Consider the following 20,163-nt stretch of genomic DNA (forward strand, 5'->3'; position numbering starts at 1 on the left):
AGCAGAAGCAGCATGCTGGATGGTTTACTGATGGAACAGTCATCTTTTTGGCTGTAGGCATTATTTTCAGTAGTTTAAGACTTTTAGCCTGCTTGGAGATATTTAAAAGGAGAGTGTGAAGAAAGTTTGTGTTTACTCCTCAGTAATTGTTTATGCTTGTGTATTTCTTCAAATGAATAAAAACAAATTAAATTAAAATCTTGCTTCATTTTAGTCAGGGTTAATTACTGCAAATGGTCCTCAAGGGAAAGAAATTGAGTTTCCAATAGATTATTTTTGTTTATCAAGTAACACATTAACAACAGTGTTCTGAAGAATACCATTCCTCTGTATTAGTATTTTTCCAATTCTGTATCTTGACTGTAGCATGTGTTTCTATTAGCCTAAGTGGCTTTAATTGGATCAAGCTACAGCTGAGGTTATAAGGAGGTTTATAATGTTGTTCAACATTAGTTTACATTTCCTTCATAAACCAGTATGCTAAAATCTAGTCCTTCTATAAACACAGGCTCATGGGACTAGATTCCCTTTAGTATTTTCCTATCTTTTAAAAGCCATACAAAACTTTCTTGATCAAAAGACTGCAAAGCTTTAAACTCAGCAAAGTGGTAGGAAGACTGAAATTGAAAGAAATATGCAGATTTGCTCTCCTACTGTGTGTGGTATGCTCCAAATCACAGACACTTGGCAGGGCTTTTTATACCTGCTGCAAAGCTAGGTTTTACTCTTTCCCTTCCTGTTTCATGAAGAGGTGCTATTAAACATCTGTCACTCGTATGATAAGATGAGGTAGGAGTTCTGTGAAGAGGTGGTTTTGGCTGGATGCATAACAATGAGAGCTCCTAAGAAGATTATCCTGTACTCAGCTTATATGGGAAAATACCATTTTGATATATATATATATATATATATATATATATATATATATATATATATATTTAAAGTTTGCATCTATGATCATGAAACTTCTGGTGGAAAAAAAATAATTTCCCGACTTTTATATTGGTAACATTTGAGAGATTTTAATTTTAATGTCATTTTATACTGGTTTTATATTATTTTGGGACATGTTTGAAGTGCTGCATAATGTGAAAACTAACAAAGTTGTGTCATTACGTATTTACTACTGATGTCACAATTAGGAAGTCATTTTAATTATTTAATTTTTAAAGATTTTGAAGACTGCTGTTGCTTTCTAAAGATTAATTTTCTCTAGCAAAGTGGAACTGAGAACTGTTAGTATAGTCTTGAGTTTATACTTTGAGCTAGAAATACTAAACACAGTGCATAAATTAAAAAACAAACTAAGATATTTTAATAAAAAAAGAAAACTTGTTTCTCCAATTAGTATGCTAAAGACTAAATTCATGATGAAATTTAGGCACCTTGCTAACCAAAGTAATCTTCAGCCTGAATTAAGTATCTTAAGATTCTATGAAATATACTTCTAAGAAGCAATATACAGAATGTTGAATGTGACCCTGACTGCCAATCAATAGGACATACTGAGAGCAGGACTGGTAGAAAGTTACGTCTTTCCCTCACGCTAGAGACTTACAATCTTTTGAAATAGTTATTGAAGTCTCTTTGGTTAAAACTGAACCTTTCATTTAGAACTAAGAAAAGGTGTAGCAGGATCTCGCTCTCACGCTCTCTCTCCCCCAATTGTGCAATGGTTAGAGCAGTTGTGCAGGATTTGGAATAGCTGGATTCCATTTTCTTCTCTTTTTGGGAGTATTCAAACCCACAGGTCAAGATCCCAAGAGCATACCCAAAACATCAGAAATAAGGGATAGTTGAAAGTAGTGATGCTATTTCCTGGAGCTTCTGTGAAGTAGATATTGATCCCTTTATTTTAGCAATGAGAAAACTCAGATGTGAAGAAAGAGTTTACATAGGAAATGTAGCTAAAATACTTTGGTTCACAATTTGATCCCCTCACCACAAAGGTCACTCCTTATCCTGCAATATAAAGTAAGCTCACCCAAAAGAAAAATCATTCTCAATGTCTATGTTTTGTAATAAATGTGCCCAACACATCAAGCTGTAACAAGCAATTAGGGTATGGGGAGAATTAAATCTGCAGTCTGGCATGGCAGGAAGCAGAATTGCAGGGATCCTGCAGATCCCATTGCACCTTCAGTTGCATATCTGCTAGGGCCTTACAGAAATACAAAGTAGGTATAAAGTGGTAGCAAAGCAGAACAAGCACAATATGTTTTGTAGGACCTGATATATACAAATTATATTAATTCAGTTCTCTGCTGTTTTCATGACCCTCATCACTACAGCTTCTGAAGAGCTCCCTCATTAATTAAAGAACAAAGACATTTCTTTCAAATAGAAACTGTTATGTTACCTATACATTTCTGTTAACAGTGCCCTAAATCTTACATAAATGAATATACTCTTCATTCATTTACTGTTGTTAATGACTTTCCATTTGATAGGCTTATTCCTGAGTGTTTGTAGAATGCTATATCTATGAGAAGCTAGGCCCCTAGCTGATATATCTGCTTTTTCTTTTTCAAAAACTTTCATATCAGTCCTGATTAAACAAAAGCACTTCTATGTTGTACATGTTAGAGTTGGATCTGCTACTCTTAACAACATTGAGTGATTTCATTGGAATCAGGTAGGAGACTCCTTGACTCTTTCAGTTGTCACTTAAAAATGCTCATTTCTGATTTGCATCTGCTTTTTTGGCTATGGATAAACCTATTCCTTAACTGTTTTAAAAAGGAGTTGCCATTGAGGACTGTACATCACCTGTTGTGATGTGATTGTTACCTCTGCATGCAAATTTTCTTAACCACTGTAACTTTAACCCTGAGTGAAGCAGGATCAAAGTTGCATTCATCTTCCTATACTTGAATCACTATAGAAGTATGTATAAGTAACTACTACATTGTAACGGCTGCTATTGGCATTATTTTATATCATTGCAATTATTGCATCTGACTTCATCACTAAGACTCTCTCCCACTCAGTTATTATCTTAATAATTTAATTATATTAATGTTATTGTAATATATTTGGCTAAATTTACATATAGCATAATACTTTTCAGTTCAATGGGGTTATTCTAAGCATAACTTTGTCCTCAGATCCATATACAATTCTCTCCCCACAACGATTTACACCCTATTTTGCTTTCAGTAATGTTTTGCTATCCCTGACATCTGTTGATGTTTCTTACTGCTCTTTTTTCTATGTTCAGGAGCAGTGTTTGTGGGCATCTTGCTTTGCTTTCAGGCATACCATTCCATTAACCTGATCAGCTGGTACTGCATTCAGGACCACATGCAAAGCTGCAGCCTTAGATTCCTGGTATTGGCTTAATAAGCTACATAATGTAATCTTCTACCAGTCATAGTCATGTGTTCCTTAGGAATGTCTAGTTTGTCATTGTCATAACATTTAAGTTCAGTTAAGCTTTCTTTCATTCTTTCTCCCACGTGAATCAGAGAAGAGGCATCTAAGTGGAAAGTGTGTAGAAAGCAGCCAGGTAAGCAAGCAGCTCAAGTGCTGTAGACCTGTTTGAATGGAAATAAATGTGTTTGAGTGAAGGCACAGTGAGTTCGTGAACTGAGTTCATAATACGTTTTGAAAAGAAAGTTGGATCTTCTCATGTAAAGGATTTCAGCAGATACATGTGTTGTTTTGTCATAAAGACCTAAAGCTTTGCTGAAAAATATTCATTTGAGGGGGAAAAAAATCTCATTGGGGGTGGGAGGAAAGTCTTTCAATGTAAATTAAAATGTATGTTAAGTTATCAAATATGTTTGTAAATGCTGGGGCTCCTAAATAGGGAGTACTTGCGAAATGTCTCAGATAGGTCTTTCTGTTATATTCACCATTTATTTTTTCATGATAAGAGTATTGCCATCAGTTTTTTGTGTCTTCTCTAACTCCCCCACCCCCCAATATTTGGGACTAGGGCCTCAGAAACACTATTTGAAGCTATTATTTCTGAGTGGTAGAGTATACCATTGAAGACAATGTACAATTATTTCATGTCAGAATGAAATCTGCTTGCCCTTGCTTTGTTTAAGTTCAGTTTAACAACTGCTATATCCTCTAGAGGTGTGGCAGTTGCTAATTAAGTAAGTTCAAACTGTTCTTTCCATTATTACCTTTTTTTCTTCCTTTTTTAATTACTCTGTAGTTTCTTAAACTAATTCCTTCTGGGCTGAAAGCTTTCATACTTTGTCATTCCATAGGTAGAATGGAAATCACCCCTGTATAGGGGGCCTTCTCACTTGTTCCTTGAAAAGTTATTTACACTAGGGATAAAACATGCAATTGTTTCCCTACATCCTGGTTAGAAATTTTGTGCACTTATGACTTGTATATGAATTAGGAAGTTGTCTTGTACTTCTCATTGAGCTCTGTTCACCTTAGGCAAAATTAGGAGCAGTCTTAAGTTTGTAAAGCTATTACTTATAAAGATTGAGTTCAGTAGAACTGCTCACATGTTTTTAAACTTGGCATATGCAAAAGTTTACACATTCAACAGTGATTTGCTAAGAGCATTTTCCCAAAATTCAATTAGTTTTATTTTTTAAACTGAAATAAGAATTGAACAGGGGAGGGAAAGGGGATAGTTTAAGAGACTGGTAATGAAACTCTCTTCTTTCTAGATAACTAGTTTATTCCTAGTTGAGGTTGATCTTGAGTAAAAGCTGTTACCCCACAACAGGTTTTTTGGTGGTGAGTGTAAATATATATGTATATGTATCTGCTATGTTTTTTCAAGATGTTGGAAATTCTTTTGAACCTGCCTATATGTTTCTTATGCAAAATAGGAAAGCTAATTCCATATTAAATTTGAGAAAACAATATGTAAAACAAAGTACATGTTTAAGACAATGCCTCAATTTCACCTTGTACATGTTATGATAATTCTGATTCTGAAGACAAAGGACTGATTTAATAAGATCAAATGTGATCACAAATGCAGTGCCTGTAAATTGGTGAAATGAGGTTATGCTGCTGTAAATCAAGTCTCTTTGTGGAAATGGATTTAGTCTATTGTTGCAGAAGAGTACATAGTCTCAGACTGCCTTAAGATGTACTTGCATTGCCCAGCAATGTGCATCAGACCTTCTTTTGCACATACACGTGCATATTTGGAGTTAGTTTTGTTTAACTAATCCTGATCAGGTGATGCTTAATTTTGCAAAGCTAAAAACAAGTTGATTTAAGGCCTATTTTAATTCAGCTTACAAAAGTTTGAGGATGGAGAGAGAGAATTCATAACAAGACTCTGTTGTATGTTGGTGTGGCAGAGCACCTAGCAGCGGAACAGCCTGCAGGTGGCTGCACTCCCCAATCAGGCATCATATGGCTGGCAATATTTCCTGATTGGGGAAGAAGGCTCAGCTGCTGGCAATAAGTGCAGGCCTGAGCAGGGGAGCCAGCAGTTTGCTGGCTGTAGCCATAGGGAGAATGTTGCCTGGCCGGTGCCTTTCCTCACAACATCTTGGAGGTAAGGGCAGGACTATGGGGATGGCAGGAGTCTCCTGGTCCTGGGGCATGATGTAAAACTATACCCTGCTGGGGTAGGATGGTGTGGTGGGGCTGCCCATGGCAGGGTGGTCCCCAGGAAATGCCATGCCAGTTGTCTCCCCAGTGAAAGGCAAGTATGGGGTGCCTTATAGCCCCAGCCCCCACAACCTGGTGCGTAACCCAGATGTAGGGCCAGGCCGACCTAGGGAGAGGCACCTGAGTCCCAGTGAGGGGGCAAGTGTGTGTAGAGGCCTGCAAAGAGTAGTGTTCATGGTGATGGCCTGAAGGACTGTGTGTAAGGTGTGCAGAGTATGGTCTGCTGAGGCAGACTTGAAGGGCTGTACAGGGGCACTCAGAGTAGGTTCACAAGGGTGACCTGAAGGGTCACCCATACGCAAGGGTGACCCATACGCATGGGCTGTCCCCACAAGAGCAACAACATGAGTATAAAGCCCTAGTGAGATGGCATAAATGGGAGGCCCTAGTATAAGGGCATATAGTCCTGGGGAGGGGACAGAATGGCCACAGTAAGTACGGATGCCTGAGGCTGCATTTGGGCCAGAGGCCAAGTGGTATGGCTCATCAAGGGAGGTGGCAGTAGTAAATAGTGGGTAGTTTGGGCCAGTGGAACCTAGTATTTTGGAAGCTATCTGTGCAGCATGGGACATGGTATAGGGGAGGTCAGAGCCATGTTTAGTGCCCTGGGCATTGGGACTGGCCTCATGATGGCCCCCATCACAGTTGGTTTGGCATTTCTTGAGTTTTCTTTCTCTAAACAGATGTTTGCACTCAAGACTGGAATAGATAAGAAACATAGTCCTTGGTACCAGCTTGTGGATATGGGACTGTCAAATCAAGCAAGGCAGGTAGTAAAGCACTAACCCAAAGATCAAAATAACATCTTATTTTGATGGATAACTGTTCTGATATACGGTCTCTAGTCAAACTGCCTTAGGTATCAGGTTCTACAGGTCTCACTTAAATGCTACTTACTGTGCCCCAGAATTTTTCTTATGTTGATATATTAAATTTGAAATTAATTTGGGGAATATTCTAGTCTAGTGGAAAAGAAACATTTGTTTTCAGCTGTATTACATACATGTCAATAGATCTTTTTGCTCAGTGATCCACAAAAAGGAATCTTGTTTTCCTCCTCAAATCTCTTTTCATATAACAGATTCAGTGTACTCTTCCTGAACTATACAAAATTGCTAAAACAAGTGTGGGTATAAAAGTGGTCATCCTTCACCTGGCATTTTTGTCAGGTAATCTAAACTGTTGCAATAACAACTCTATCCAAGACTTATGTGTTGAGTGAAATGATCAGTGATATAAAAATAATGGTGTTTTTGGAAGGCCCTGTGAGCTGTAGGTATGTATAGCAATTTGGAAGCAGCTATAAACTTTGTTATATCAAGAAAGAGAAACTATTACTTCCTCCAAGAGCTTACTGTAGGAATAGACTAGTCAGGATCAAACCTGGGAATCTGAATTCCAAGATCAGAGCCTGCTCTTAGCATTCTAGTTCTTGTGAGAAGTTTGACATTTTGCCCCCAACCCTTACCTCAAAGTGCACCTACCTGCACTTCCTTCAGGCATACTTCCTACCTTGGAGGCAGTCTATCCTCTTTATCAAGCACAATTTCTTTGGTAGCTTTCCATTGGTCAACTGACTTTTCACTATCTCTAATTGAGGTTGGAGATCTCTAATTGAGGTTGGAGATTTCTGGGCAGACTTAAGTATTGCATTAGTGAGAGTGGCAGGTAGAGTTCCTGTAGGCACCAGTTGATACAGTACATTTTTAAACTCCCTTTCTTTAGTCTGGTATACTTTGGGAGATAGTGTGTTAATTCAGGAGGGTGATTTGGGCTAGGCATAGACATTCAAAAAGCCTGAACTGGAATTGATCCAAGTTACGCAGTTTTCTGTAGTTTAGTTTACTAGCCAACAGAACACACATTCACCCTTGGGTGGTGGTGGGGACCATAGACAATGGAAGGCTGGGGCTAATGGGGCTTAGCACCCCCCCCCTCCCCTCCTCCCAGCTAATTTTGTGGCAGTGGGCAACAGCAGCAGTACTATGATGCCACTGTCCCATAACACCTGGTGCCATTCCTCCATCGCTGCATATAGTACCAGTGTGCACCAGCCCTGCAATGGCCCTGTGGGAGGGAGGTGTGGGAGTCAGCCCCCACATATAATACTTACTCATCCTTCTTCAATAATACTTTCTCCTGCTGCCAGTAGGGAGGGCAAATCTTAGACTGGTTTAAAAATGGCATAACACAGTCTGTGTGTGCTGGACTTCTGTTATGTTACAGGGATAGACCAGTTTACAATCACTTATACCCATAAAATGTGATGTCTGTACCTGGCCTTGGGGTCAGTTCTCTAAATTCAGTCATTGTACATTCAGCTACAGTAACTATTTAACAAAACATAATATTTGATCCAAGTAACTTTTAATGATTCTTTCCTAATCAGCTGCAGTGATATGTGGATATTTGTTTCTAGCATGTAACAATATCTGAATGCTTTAGTCTGTGTTTCCCTAGACTGAGTGAAGACTATTTATAAGCAGGCTGATCAACACTTACAATAAAGTTAAAAAGCACAAAGCAGCAATGTAATTCAGAAGCATTACTATATGTCATAATGAAATACTTCCTCAGTTCCCCAAGATGGTTACTCTCTGTGTAAAGTTATTTACAACAGATCAAATAAGTTTTAGAATGTTTATATGAAAAATCATAGCAAATATTAATTCCAAAATACCTAGCTTCAGTGCTCGGCAGTGGGCTCACTCTATTCCCAATGCAAATTCTAGCAGAGGTCAGCTGATATTGAAAATATCACTTAATTTATAAAAACAAATGAAAAAGAAAAGAGCTCCATTCTCTAATGGTAGATGAGGCCCACTTTCCAAACAAGTGCGTTAGAAGCACAGACAGAAGTGCAACTCCCCACTGTAATGTCTCTTTGGGGGGTCTTATAGTCTACTAGATTGCTGTATGGATTTAGTTTCTTATTGTTACCAGAGCAATGATAACTATTTCTAAACATTAGAATGCAGTGATTCCCAAGAAAATGGGCAGAAACATTGAATATGTCTACAGCGTTGCTGCCTTGCCATGTCAAGCGTGCTCCGGCCACCCAGGCTTCCTCCATGTGCAACAGTCCTGAAAATGCAGTAGAGAAGCCATGCTGTGGCTCTCAAGATCTCCCAATGCACTCTAAAGGTCTCTGTCTCTGTTGTGTTCAAGAACAGTGGTAAGAGACACCCTTAGAATGGCTTCACCACCTCATTTCTGGAACTGGAGTAGGTGCAGGCACTTGGGGCCTGCTAGAGGGCAGTGCTCACTAGTGTGCAGTGGAAGTTGGATAGCTGCACCCACTTCTGATCTAGGAGCCCAGAGGTGGAAAAACAAACAGGGAAAGATGGTGCGTGTGTATATGTGCATACATATTCTAAAGGCTCCAGCTTTTTCTTATCTGCCTCTATGCCTCCTTTGGTACCTACAAAATGATGGTCCATATCCTCAGCTACTGTAAAGTGCAACAGCTCTAATGAAGTCAATGGAGCTGATATGATTTACATCAGCCATCAGTCTGGCCCTACATTTTTAAGAAACCTGCAGCTGAGCAGATTACAGGATCATTCCAGTTTTCAAAGGAAACCACCGTTCAATTCGGCTTGAAATCAATGGGCTGATTCTAATGAATTCACTTGTAAGACACAGTACATTGAGCTTAAGGGAGCATTACTAACAGACCTGGATTTCTTACATCGGGGTCATGTCCTACTAAAGCGTTACTAGGAAAGAAAAAAAAAAAAAAGAGAGAGTCTACTAAAAAAGAAAGTAATAGAAAAAAGTTGCAGTGAAAGAATGTTTAGGTTGTACTTTTAATCAGTGGATGGAAATGCACAGGTTAGGAGCTAATAATACTTCCAATGCCCTTTGCTACAGTGTCACAATGTGATGCCAACTTCATTATTTTACTATTCCCATTGTTCCTAATTACTTTATGTGGAAACTTTATGTAGACAGATAATTTATAGACCAATATAAGGAGGAGGTCCTTTCTCTGAAGATGTTGGCAGTAAATCATTTTGGACACCTACAGCCAGATCTTCCTCAGTTGTTCAGTTCACCGAACACATTGACTTCAATGGAAGTGTGCTGAAAATCTGTTGCTTGATTTCTGCGCTTAGTTATAAACAGGGATCCTGTTTTCTCTGATTTAAAAAAATCCCCAATTTTTGGTTTAAAAAAAGTAACCCCAAATCCACATTTTTCCATGATTAAAATGAAACACCACTAATATATAAATATATTAGTGGTGTTTCATTTCAATCACAGAAGAATGTGGATTTGGTGTAGCTTTTTTTAAAAACAAAAATTGGGGATTTTTTTTTTTAAATCAGAGAAAACCAGGATCCTTAGTTTGTAAAGGAAACATTATTATTTTAGCATGCTTCTCACCTGAAAATCAGATCATCATCCACTTAAAATCAAGATATCTTTCTTGCATAATGAATGCAACAGGGTTTAGCTACTTGTAATAAAATAAAGCAGTTTCTGAGCTCGGTCTAAGGTGGTGAAAGAAGTGCATATTAAGGATATTTGCAATGATTAAACCTTTTCATAATTACAAGACTAATTATTACCACATCTGGCAGTGAGTGGGGAGGTGGGGGAGGAAGGCTTACTCCAATCAAAATCAAATGATAAAACCAAAATTAATTTGAAAGATTAACCTGAAGGGAAAAAATCAAGGAAACCTCAAGATTATAGAAACTATCAAAGAAATTTACAAAAACAAATATTTTTCAAGTGTTAGAGTGATGAAGCTATCATTGTCCAGGAAGTATGAAGGAGACAAGGATTTCTGTGGGTGATATCTTTTATTGGACCAACTGCTTGGCTGGGATAGATTTAGACAAACTTTCAAATGCAATGCATTCAGGCGACCTGAAGGAGCATGCACTAAAACAAAAATCTCTCGCATCACATGTGAGTGCCATATTACCAGGGTATTGGCTATTTTGAGGAAGTTTTCTCTTCTTTGTGTCTCTTGTATTTCATTCTGATGTGGTAGGATAAATCTTTTAAATCTTGAAAATTTCCATAGGATCAGAATGCCATTTTGTGCTTGGCTCAATTCCAAAGTATAATGAATGTGATAAAATGTAGCTGGTGCTGGAGTATTCCAGAGAGAGTCTGATGTTGGGGTGATGATTATTGAATTTGTGATGGAAATCAATTAGGGATTTCAGGTTTTCAGTCCAAACAATTAAGATGTCATCTATATATCTTAGGTACAGTGTGGGTTTGATGGTGCAGTTCTTGAGGAATTCTTCTTCCAGGTGGCCCATAAAAAGGTTGGCATGTTGTGGGGCCATTTTGATGCCCATAGCTTTGCCCATGTTCTGGGGGAAGTGTTGGTTATTGGAAGTGAAGTTGTGTGTGAGGATGAACTGTATAAGTTCAGTAATAGATTTAGGTCTGTACTCTGCATTGTAAATTTGCTCTTGTAGATATGTAAGGCAGGCTTGGAAGCCATCCTAGTGTGGGAGGCTGGTATATAAGCTGGTAACTTCCATGATGGCTAGGAGGGTATTGCTGGGAAGGTGGTCTATGTATTTTTTAAGTTTTTGTAGAAATTCTGTTGTGTCTCAGACAAAACTCACTCTTTGGGTGACAAGAAGTTTTAGGATGGATTTGATGAAACCTGATGTTTACTCAGTTAGAGTTCTGTGGTTGGATACTATAGGTCTGCCTGGGCTCCCTTGATTGTGGATTTTAAGGAGCGTGTAAAAAGTCCCAGGTTTGGGTAGTGGGGGTTCAAGTCCTGTAGTTTTTCTTGTAGCTTATGTGGAAATGATTTGATGGTGGTTTTGAGTTTTAAGGTGAAAAGGCATATGTAGAGTAACTCAGGCCAACATCCTAATTCTGCTTCAGGAAGTTATTTGAATGTGTGTGGGAGAGGTGGTACGTGCAGGTGACTTTTTTTCTTTCCATGTACTGTGGCAGAAAGGAAAGGTAAATGCCTTGGATCAAGATAGATTTAGAAACATTTTATCTTCTTAGAAGAAGAGAATATATGATGAGGGTGGACGACAGTGGGACTGGGAGTGGGAAGAGATGGTAACTTTCTAGAAGAGAGAGATTCTTTCCCACTTGACTGTAAACGTTCTCTCTGTATTTGTCTCTCACCCATCTTTTTCTTTCTGTTTTGTTTTCTCTCTTTAAATCTGTCAGTATTTTAAACTACAATTTATTGCCCTCAATATCAGCTTTCATTGAGAGAAGTGTAAGTCTCCATAATTTATTGTTTTTGAGATTAGGGCTGCATTTTGGTCACCAAGCAGCAGAATACGCCATGAAGGAAAACTGAAGTTTACTCTGATGAGGACAAACTAATAAAACAACTACTGATTTTAATTTTAGTTGGGTTGTGATTTAAATGAGTAATACTCAATTTTTATGGTGTCTTTGGGATACTATTCTGACATTTCTAGTGATCTACATAAACTTTCACTACCCCATAACAGTTTATTAAGCTACAGGGTCTTCATAAATATGCAGCTAGCTTAATAAGATTGTCTACCATGATTGCTCATCAATTTGGTATTGAAAGGGCACCAATCTAGTCAATAAAATGTCTAAGGTCTGCATATTTTCAGAGTTTATTTTATTGTAAAGAGTCAATAAAATGTTAGAATAATAGACTCACATTACTTATGCTATTTCTCTATTCAGCCTTGTAGCCTTGTTCTGTTGGTATTAGTTATATATATCAAACCTATAAATGGGTTTTAAATGTGTGAGTTGGAGTTGGAATAATTTTATTAATCCAATTAGTACGGTTCTGAACACCGAGAGCAATTTCTGATGAACAAAGTAGTAAGAATCAATTTTCAATGTTCCATTGTTTTGTTTTGAAATGTTGTTACCAAGTCAGGAATGTGGTGAGACTAGGAAATGCACACATCTAATAATTACAAATACAATGTTAGCACTCCCATTAATACAGAATATTAAGAAGTTGCATAGTCTAAGCTAATATTAAGAATCTGGGTAGCATGATCACATCCCTCACCCTCTTTTTTTTTTTTACAGATGGAAAATGGTTTCTTCCAAATGTACCAATTCATTCTTTGCCTGTACCTCTCTGAAGCTTTAGTTTTGAGCCTTTTTTTTTTTTTATAAAATTAATACCAAAGCCACTGTTAGGAAATGTTTTCCCTGAAATACAGATACATCCTTAGTGTACAGTCTCTTGGTACTTTAGGATTGTTCTGGGAGAGTTTTATTATAACTTTTACTTTGCATCCAACAATAGAAACTTACGAAAGCCAATTAATGGTTTCCTCAAAGTTTTTCAGAACTCCTATACCATATATGAAGAATATCATGCAATGTATGCTTCCCTAAAAAAGACTAGGACTGCTTAAATTAGGCTTACATTGAATATTCTAGGAATAAAAGTGAGATTTGCTCTTGAACTAAATGTGAACAGAATCCGAACTGAAACTGAAATATTATTTTGATTCAGGTGAACTTTTATAGAACTGGTATCAACCTCAACTCCATTATGCTATCAATGGGGCCAATCTTTGAAGAAAAGTGGAATGACCTTTAAACAAAGCAAAAACAAAAGGTGAAATTCTGGTCCCACCGATTTCCCCATTGACTTTGTTAGACCCAAGATTTCTTTCCAAGTGTTCAAGTAGGAACAAAATAGGAGCAGTAGGACAATAGGACATTTCACTTCTCTGCTCCTTTCCCTAGTACCAGGTTGTGCAGCCATGTTTCTAACGAGTTGTGCTTGAGCAATTAATTCTATTAAATTTTATCTCAAAAAATGTTCACGTACATAAGTAAGTTCCTAACTGGGCCTAAAATGTTCAAAAGAAGTAACTTTCTGCATTTCAGTAGATCCTAGATAAGCCACACAGAGTTCTGAATTTGTAATAACTTAAAACGAAAACATCTGCAAGGAGAGTCAAAGCGAGAACTTCTATTAGCACATCTAAGGCCAAGGTCATTTTGGCAACAGATAAGTCACAATTTTGGATCTGTCATAACTTTCGAGTAAGATTCTCTTCTTCCCTTTTCTAAATGCAAGCATGGTTCTCTTCTGTCCAGAAATCTGGTTCTTTGCCACTGCTACCTGAGATGAAACATCTGGAAAGTTTCATCCTCTCCCCCAGAGATCCATGCCTATTCCATAAATATAAGGCATCACACTCCGTGATCTTGGTAGAAGTATTGTCTAACCCCTCACACCTTACAATTCTGGTAATTACACAAATTAATCCTGCAATGTAAGTGGACAGTTTCTAAAATGTTTTAACAGTTCACGCATGTAGCTTGGTAAATTGAAGGAAATGGGACAGAGCCACATGAAGAAAATTGTAAAGCATCTTAATGTCTTCATCAGCAACATGGACGAGGGAGTGAAATGTACTCTGTCCAAGTTTGCAGATGACACAAAGCTATGGGGAGAAGTGGACACGCCGGAGGGCAGGGAACAGCTGCAGGCAGACCTGGATAGGTTGGACAAGTGGGCAGAAACCAACAGAATGCAGTTCAACAAGGAGAAATGCAAAGTGCTGCACCTAGGGAGGAAAAATGTCCAGCACACCTACAGCCTAGGGAATGACCTGCTGGGTGGCACAGAGGTGGAAAGGGATCTTGGAGTCCTAGTGAACTCCAAGATGAACATGAGCCGGCAGTGTGACGAAGCCATCAGAAAAGCCAATGGCACTTTATCATGCATCAGCAGATGCATGACAAATAGGTCCAGGGAGGTGATACTTCCCCTCTATCGGGCGCTGGTCAGACTGCAGTTGGAGTACTGCATGCAATTCTGGGCGCCGCAATTCAAGAAGGATGCGGATAACTTGGAGAGGGTCCAGAGAAGGGCAACTCGTATGGTCAAGGGCCTGCAGACCAAGCCCTACGAGGAGAGACTAGAGAAACTGGACCTTTTCAGCCTCCGCAGGAGAAGGTTGAGAGGCGACCTTGTGGCTGCCTATAAGTTCATCACGGGGGCACAGAAGGGAATTGGTGAGGATTTATTCACCAAGGCGCCCCCAGGGGCTACAAGAAATAATGGCCACAAGTTAGAAGAGAGCAGATTTAGATTGGACATTAGGAGGAACTTCTTCACAGTTCGAGTGGCCAAGGTCTGGAACGGGTTCCCAAGGGAGGTGGTGCTCTCCCCTACCCAGGGGGTCTTCAAGAGGAGGTTAGATAACCTCCTAGCTGGGGTCATCTAGACCCAGCACTCTTTCCTGCCTATGCAGGGGGTCGAACTTGATGATCTATTGAGGTCCCTTCCGACCCTAGCATCTATGAATCTATTAATGTACATATCTATACAAAGTATTTATTAATGGTTCCATGCTATTTTCTTCCCTAGCACAAAGGAAACAGTCACAGTAATGTTGCTCTTGGCTTCGGGTTTGGTTTGGTAGCTAGACATTTAAGTTTCAGTACTAATCTGCTTGCTGCATACATGAATGATGACTTTTAGACAAGGTCAGAAAGTAATGGGTTGCAAATTCTGTAATTTATTGTTATCTGTTTAGATGATTTACATATTCTGCTAAGCAGTGCTGTAGCAATGAAGTTTGGTGCCTGTGGCAAAGCCTGCAGTGGCCTGCCCTCGCCCCACACACAGATCTGGGGGGTATATGCCTCCCCCCATGCTTGCCCGGGAGTGCACACAGCAATGGGAGCCACCCTTTCCCCATCCCCTCCCAAATGAGCCACTCGCAACTCCATCCTGCACCTCACCCTGTCTGCACAGCACCTGTTGGCGCCCCTTGGCTTCAGTGCCTGAGGCATTCATGCTGCTCGCCCCCCCCCCCCCCCCCCGCTATGGCACTACTGCTAAGTACTTCATAGGTGTCCTCACCCTGGTATAACTGGGACAGACAAAAGTTGAATAGAATATTCAGGCAAAAAGATACAAAGAACCATAACCATATGGCTATATATCAGTGGTGGGTTGTTTGTTTTGTTTTGTGTTTTTTTTTTTTTTTGACAATTATTTTTTTCTTGGTTAGACTGTATTACTAGTGTGTCATCACCTGTGTGCTCCTCAGCCACATGGACACTACTTATTCTGATCACAGTGAGACAATTTCACCATACTGGTGAACATGTTAAGAGGCTGTGACTTGGATGACTACACGGTCTGGTGGGTGGCGAATTGGCTAGAGGGTCATACCCAGAGAGTTGTAGTGGATGGGTCGGTATTGACCTGGAAGGGTGTGGGCAGTGGGGTCCCACAGGGCTCGGTCCTTGGACTGATACTCTTCAATGTCTTCATCAGCGACTTGGACGAGGGAATGAAGTGTACTCTGTCCAAGTTTGCGGATGACACAAAACTGTGGGGAGAAGTGGACACGCTGGAGGGCAGGGAACAACTACAAGCAGACCTGGACAGGTTGGACATATGGGTGGAAAACAACAGAATGCAATTCAACAAGGAGAAATGCAAAGTGCTGCACCTAGGGAGGAAAAATGTCCAGCATACCTACTGCCTAGGAAATGACCTGTTTGGTAGCATGGAAGCAGAAAGAGATCTTGGAGTCCTAGTGGACTCCAAGATGAACATGAGTCGGCATTGTGACGAAGTCATCAGAAAAGCTAATGGCACTTTATCATGCATCAGCAGATGCATGATGAACAGAACCAAGGAAGTGATAATTCCCCTCTATCGGGCTCTGGTCAGACCCGTTGGAATACTGCGTGCAATTTTGGGTGCCGCACTTCAAGAGGGATGTGGATAACCCGGAGAGGATCCAGAGAAGGGCCACTCATATGATTAAGGGCTTGCAGGCCAAGCCCTATGAGGAGAGACTAGGGCACCTGGACCTCTTCAGCCTCTGCAAGAGAAGGTTAAGAGGTGACCTTGTGGCTGCCTATAAGTTCATCATGGGGGCACAGAAGGGAATTGGTGAGGCTTTACTCACCAAGGCACCCCTGGGGTTTACAAGAAATAATGGCCATAAGCTAGCAGAGAGCAGATTTAGACTAGACATTAGGAAGAACTTCTTCACAGTTCAAGTGGCCAAGGTCTGGAATGGGCTCCCAAGGGAGGTGGTGCTCTCCCCTACCCTGGGGGTCTTCAAGAGGAGGTTAGATAGGCATCTAGCTGGGGTCATCTAAACCCAGCACTCTTTCCTGCCATGCAGGGGGTTGGACTCAATGATCTATTGAGGTCCTTTCCGACCCTAACATCTATGAATGTATGAACCCACCGGCCCAGGCATTAACAGTGAGAAGGCAGTGGGGCTCCAACCAGCGTGGGGGAAGGTCAGGTTGGTGTCCGCATCCCATAGGTGACTGCGTGACTGAAGCGGAACAGGTCACGGGCTGCAGCCCGCAGACGGGGGGAGGTGGTGCTCTCCCCTATCCTGGGGGTCTTCAAGAGGAGGTTAGATAGGCATCTAGCTGGGGTCATCTAAACCCAGCACTCTTTCCTGCCTATGCAGGGGGTCGGACTGTATGATCTATTGAGGTCCCTTCCGACCCTAACATCTATGAATTTAATGAAAACCATTAGTATTACACTGCTACTCAGCTTTTTCTCCTTTGGCACAGTTGTGTTTTTTGACTCTGACCCATAGGAAGATGACACGGGGGAGACTTCAAGGTTTAGGATGTCTTATGCTAAAGTAAATGTTATTTTTCCTTCCTTACTAAAGGTGTGACACATGAGGGAACATACTCCTGGAGACTGGAGTTTCTGGGGAGCCCCACCATTTAACATTTTTACTATGAGCAGGAAACACATGTCTGTAGGTTTGTCTTCAGTGATTCATTACTTTGCTGCTTTTGTTCTGGGAATGAGCGGGGAAAGCACTCATGGTGCTTATGGTGGTTGCAAGCATTTCTTGCTTTTTTCACTGGAGTACTGCCTCTTTTTGGGGGAACAAACAGATGCTTTGTGACTACCTTTGCCATATATTCTCTGGAAAGTAACACAATGATTTATCTATGAAGTATTCCTTCTTCTTAAACAGTGTAGTCTTCCTTTTATCAACCTGGAATGGTAGATTCATTTGCTAGCCAGCTCTTTTCCACTTTGCACTCCATTGGTAGTAAGCTGGGGAATGACTACACATCTGCCAACCACAGTCTACTCAGTTATTCTTCCATTTAAGGTTCATGGAGGAGAAAGAAAAACCAAGAAAAAATAATTGTCAAAAAAACCAACCCACCACTGATATATAGCCATACAGTTATGGTTCATTGTCTCCTTTGTGTTTCAACTACCTTTTTCTGCTGTCACTGAGACCAGCTAAGGAACTGAACAGGAACCCTGGGGATCTGGGTTCAATACCTGTTTTTAGCACAGATTTCTTTTGTGTTCTAAACTAAATTTCTCTGTTCTGTACATCTTAATTTATGTAATGGCAATAATGTTTTCCCACCTCATAGGAATAATGTGAGGATAAGTCCATACTTGCTCGACAGATATAGTGAAGTAGTGATAGGTACACAGAGGCAGACCTACAGCAAGTGTTGACTGTGGTTCAGTTAGGAGTTTGAAATTTCAATCAAATGAAAATGTTAGAAAAAGGGAGGAGAAGACCATCATTTCAGGTTTATACTTGTGGGTTTAATAGTAGGAACAGACTGTACATGATGCTTCTGATTATGCTGGTCAGAACTATTTTGAGAGCTTTTGTAAGGTTAGCCACTCTATCATGCAAGCTTAGTATAAGTACGAACAAATCTGACTCCTTTTTAATTATCCTTTTATGACCTACAATAAAACCTAAACATTAAATGTTGCAACTCCATCAGCATTTCTATAACCCCATTCTTCTACTTTCTTATTATGTACAAGTATCTCAGTCAGCTATACTCCTCTGTCATAGAAAGTGTTTCATACTAATCCAGTGGGTATGATAAAAGCTAGAGTTTCTCAATTAGTTTTTGCTACTCTTCTTTTGAAAAGTGGATGAGAGAAACAGCTGGATGGCCATGTGGGACTTCTTTACTTCTGTTATATTTTCCAGCTGTGATAAGAGAATGAGAAACACCTACCACATAGCCTTAATCAGTGCCTGTGACAGATCAGAGGAAGAAATGTCAGTGACAAGATTTTTTTTTTTATTGACTCCTTTCTTTTACAGTGACAGTCACTCAGGGAAATCTAATTACCCAAGGAAGTTTTACATGGCTGTAGCATCTGTCTGTCTTTCACTGAATCCCCCTTGCTTCTTTGAAAAAGCTATAAACTGGGTTGATTGGCACAAGAAAATAAGAGTCTTGACCATGATGATCATGGTGCCAGTGGCTTAGCCACCATTATATCTTAGGACCCTTCTGGCAAACAATTATTTGATCTAACACACAACTAAACTGTCTCACAAATGTAGCTGCAAGCTAGGCCTTAGTAGCATGTTACACTGTTTTCACATAGAAAGTGTAATTAACACAGCTGCAAATGAGCTCTTCTCAATAGTTTCCCCAACTGTCCCATAAAATGTGAAAAATATGGGTCAGTGCATTTATTAGTTAGACCCTTGGAGTTTACACAACCCTATCAGCTCTTGGCACTTTGCAATAAGTCTTCTGCTCTTCCATTAAAATGTAAATTGGAGGAGAAAATGTCTGCAGGCTGGTGGTTTCTCACTTAACTTTTCTGGTACTTCATGGAAAGTTAATGGGGGAATGTGATTTTCACAATCTCTCTCATGCTGAAAGAATTGGCTGTTGGAGACTGATATTTAATTAGTTCTACTTCTCTTGGACAATAAATGAGAAAAGGAGTCTTTGTATATGCATTACTTCAGTTCTACCTAACACAATATTTGAAGGAAAAATGTTGGGGGCCCTTAGTTCCCACACTGATGCATTGTTGAATTCAAAGCAGCAAGAGCCCCAGTGTATTCTTCTGTCTGCCTAATGCATGGGCAAGGTGGATAAATGTAGATTGGAGCCCCCTTGAGGCAGGGGTCTCCAATCTATGTGCCCCCCTGTCCAGCTCAGGCTAGGCAAACCCCAGCCTGGAACTCGCTCCCATCTAGTTTTACCCCTCCCATTCTGTAGGCAGCAGCAGGACTGGGAGGGGGGAACAGGGGTGGGGTTAGGGGACAGGCAGGTCCTCCTGGATTGACTCCAAAGTGGAGCTCCATTCTTCCCTTTCCTCCCCCCCCCCCGACTCCAGACACAGTAGCAAATGTCTGTTGGTTAGAGTGGATCACTCTAACTCATGGCTTGTGGGGGTGGCTTGGGGGTGTGGGGATTGTGGAGGGACTCTGGATGTGGAGGGGCTGCTCAAGAGGGGTGGGTCACCTGCCCCCTGCAGGGCACAGCCCCCTCCCCCAGCTCATGGACTGCTTCCCCCCACCGGGCCCACAGCCTCTCCTCCACAGGCCCACAGCCCACCCCAGCACAGCAGCAGCGGCTGTTCGATGCTTTGGGTCCACTGCTGCCAGAGCCCCGTGCAGCACGGCCCTGGCCAACTCAGACCCGGCGCCACCTGTGCGGCTTGTCACGGGTCTGGCCCAGCCTGGCCCGGCCCAGTGCAGGGCTGTACACGTTTAGGCAGCACTGGGCTGCTTGAGTTGTCACTGGGGGCTCTGCCACTACTTGCAGGGACTGTGCATCATGCTA

General features: G+C 40.7%; 1 long non-coding RNA gene across 3 annotated transcripts in view; it reads left to right on the forward strand.

The window, feature by feature from the left end:
- Positions 1-738: 738 nt before the first annotated feature.
- LOC109284177 (uncharacterized) overlaps positions 739-20,163 on the forward strand; it is a 76,554-nt gene continuing 57,129 nt past the window's right edge. The window contains exon 1 of one of the 3 annotated variants that reach the window (XR_009463501.1): positions 739-789. This is a non-coding gene — a long non-coding RNA (uncharacterized LOC109284177). Of the gene's footprint in view, positions 790-3,381; positions 3,509-5,439; positions 5,492-20,163 lie in introns of those variants that run through there. The other 2 variants (XR_009463502.1, XR_009463503.1) reach the window with 2 other exon arrangements.

The sequence above is a fragment of the Alligator mississippiensis genome, chromosome 7, assembly GCF_030867095.1.
Source record: "Alligator mississippiensis isolate rAllMis1 chromosome 7, rAllMis1, whole genome shotgun sequence".
In the NCBI taxonomy this organism is placed as follows: domain Eukaryota; kingdom Metazoa; phylum Chordata; order Crocodylia; family Alligatoridae; genus Alligator; species Alligator mississippiensis.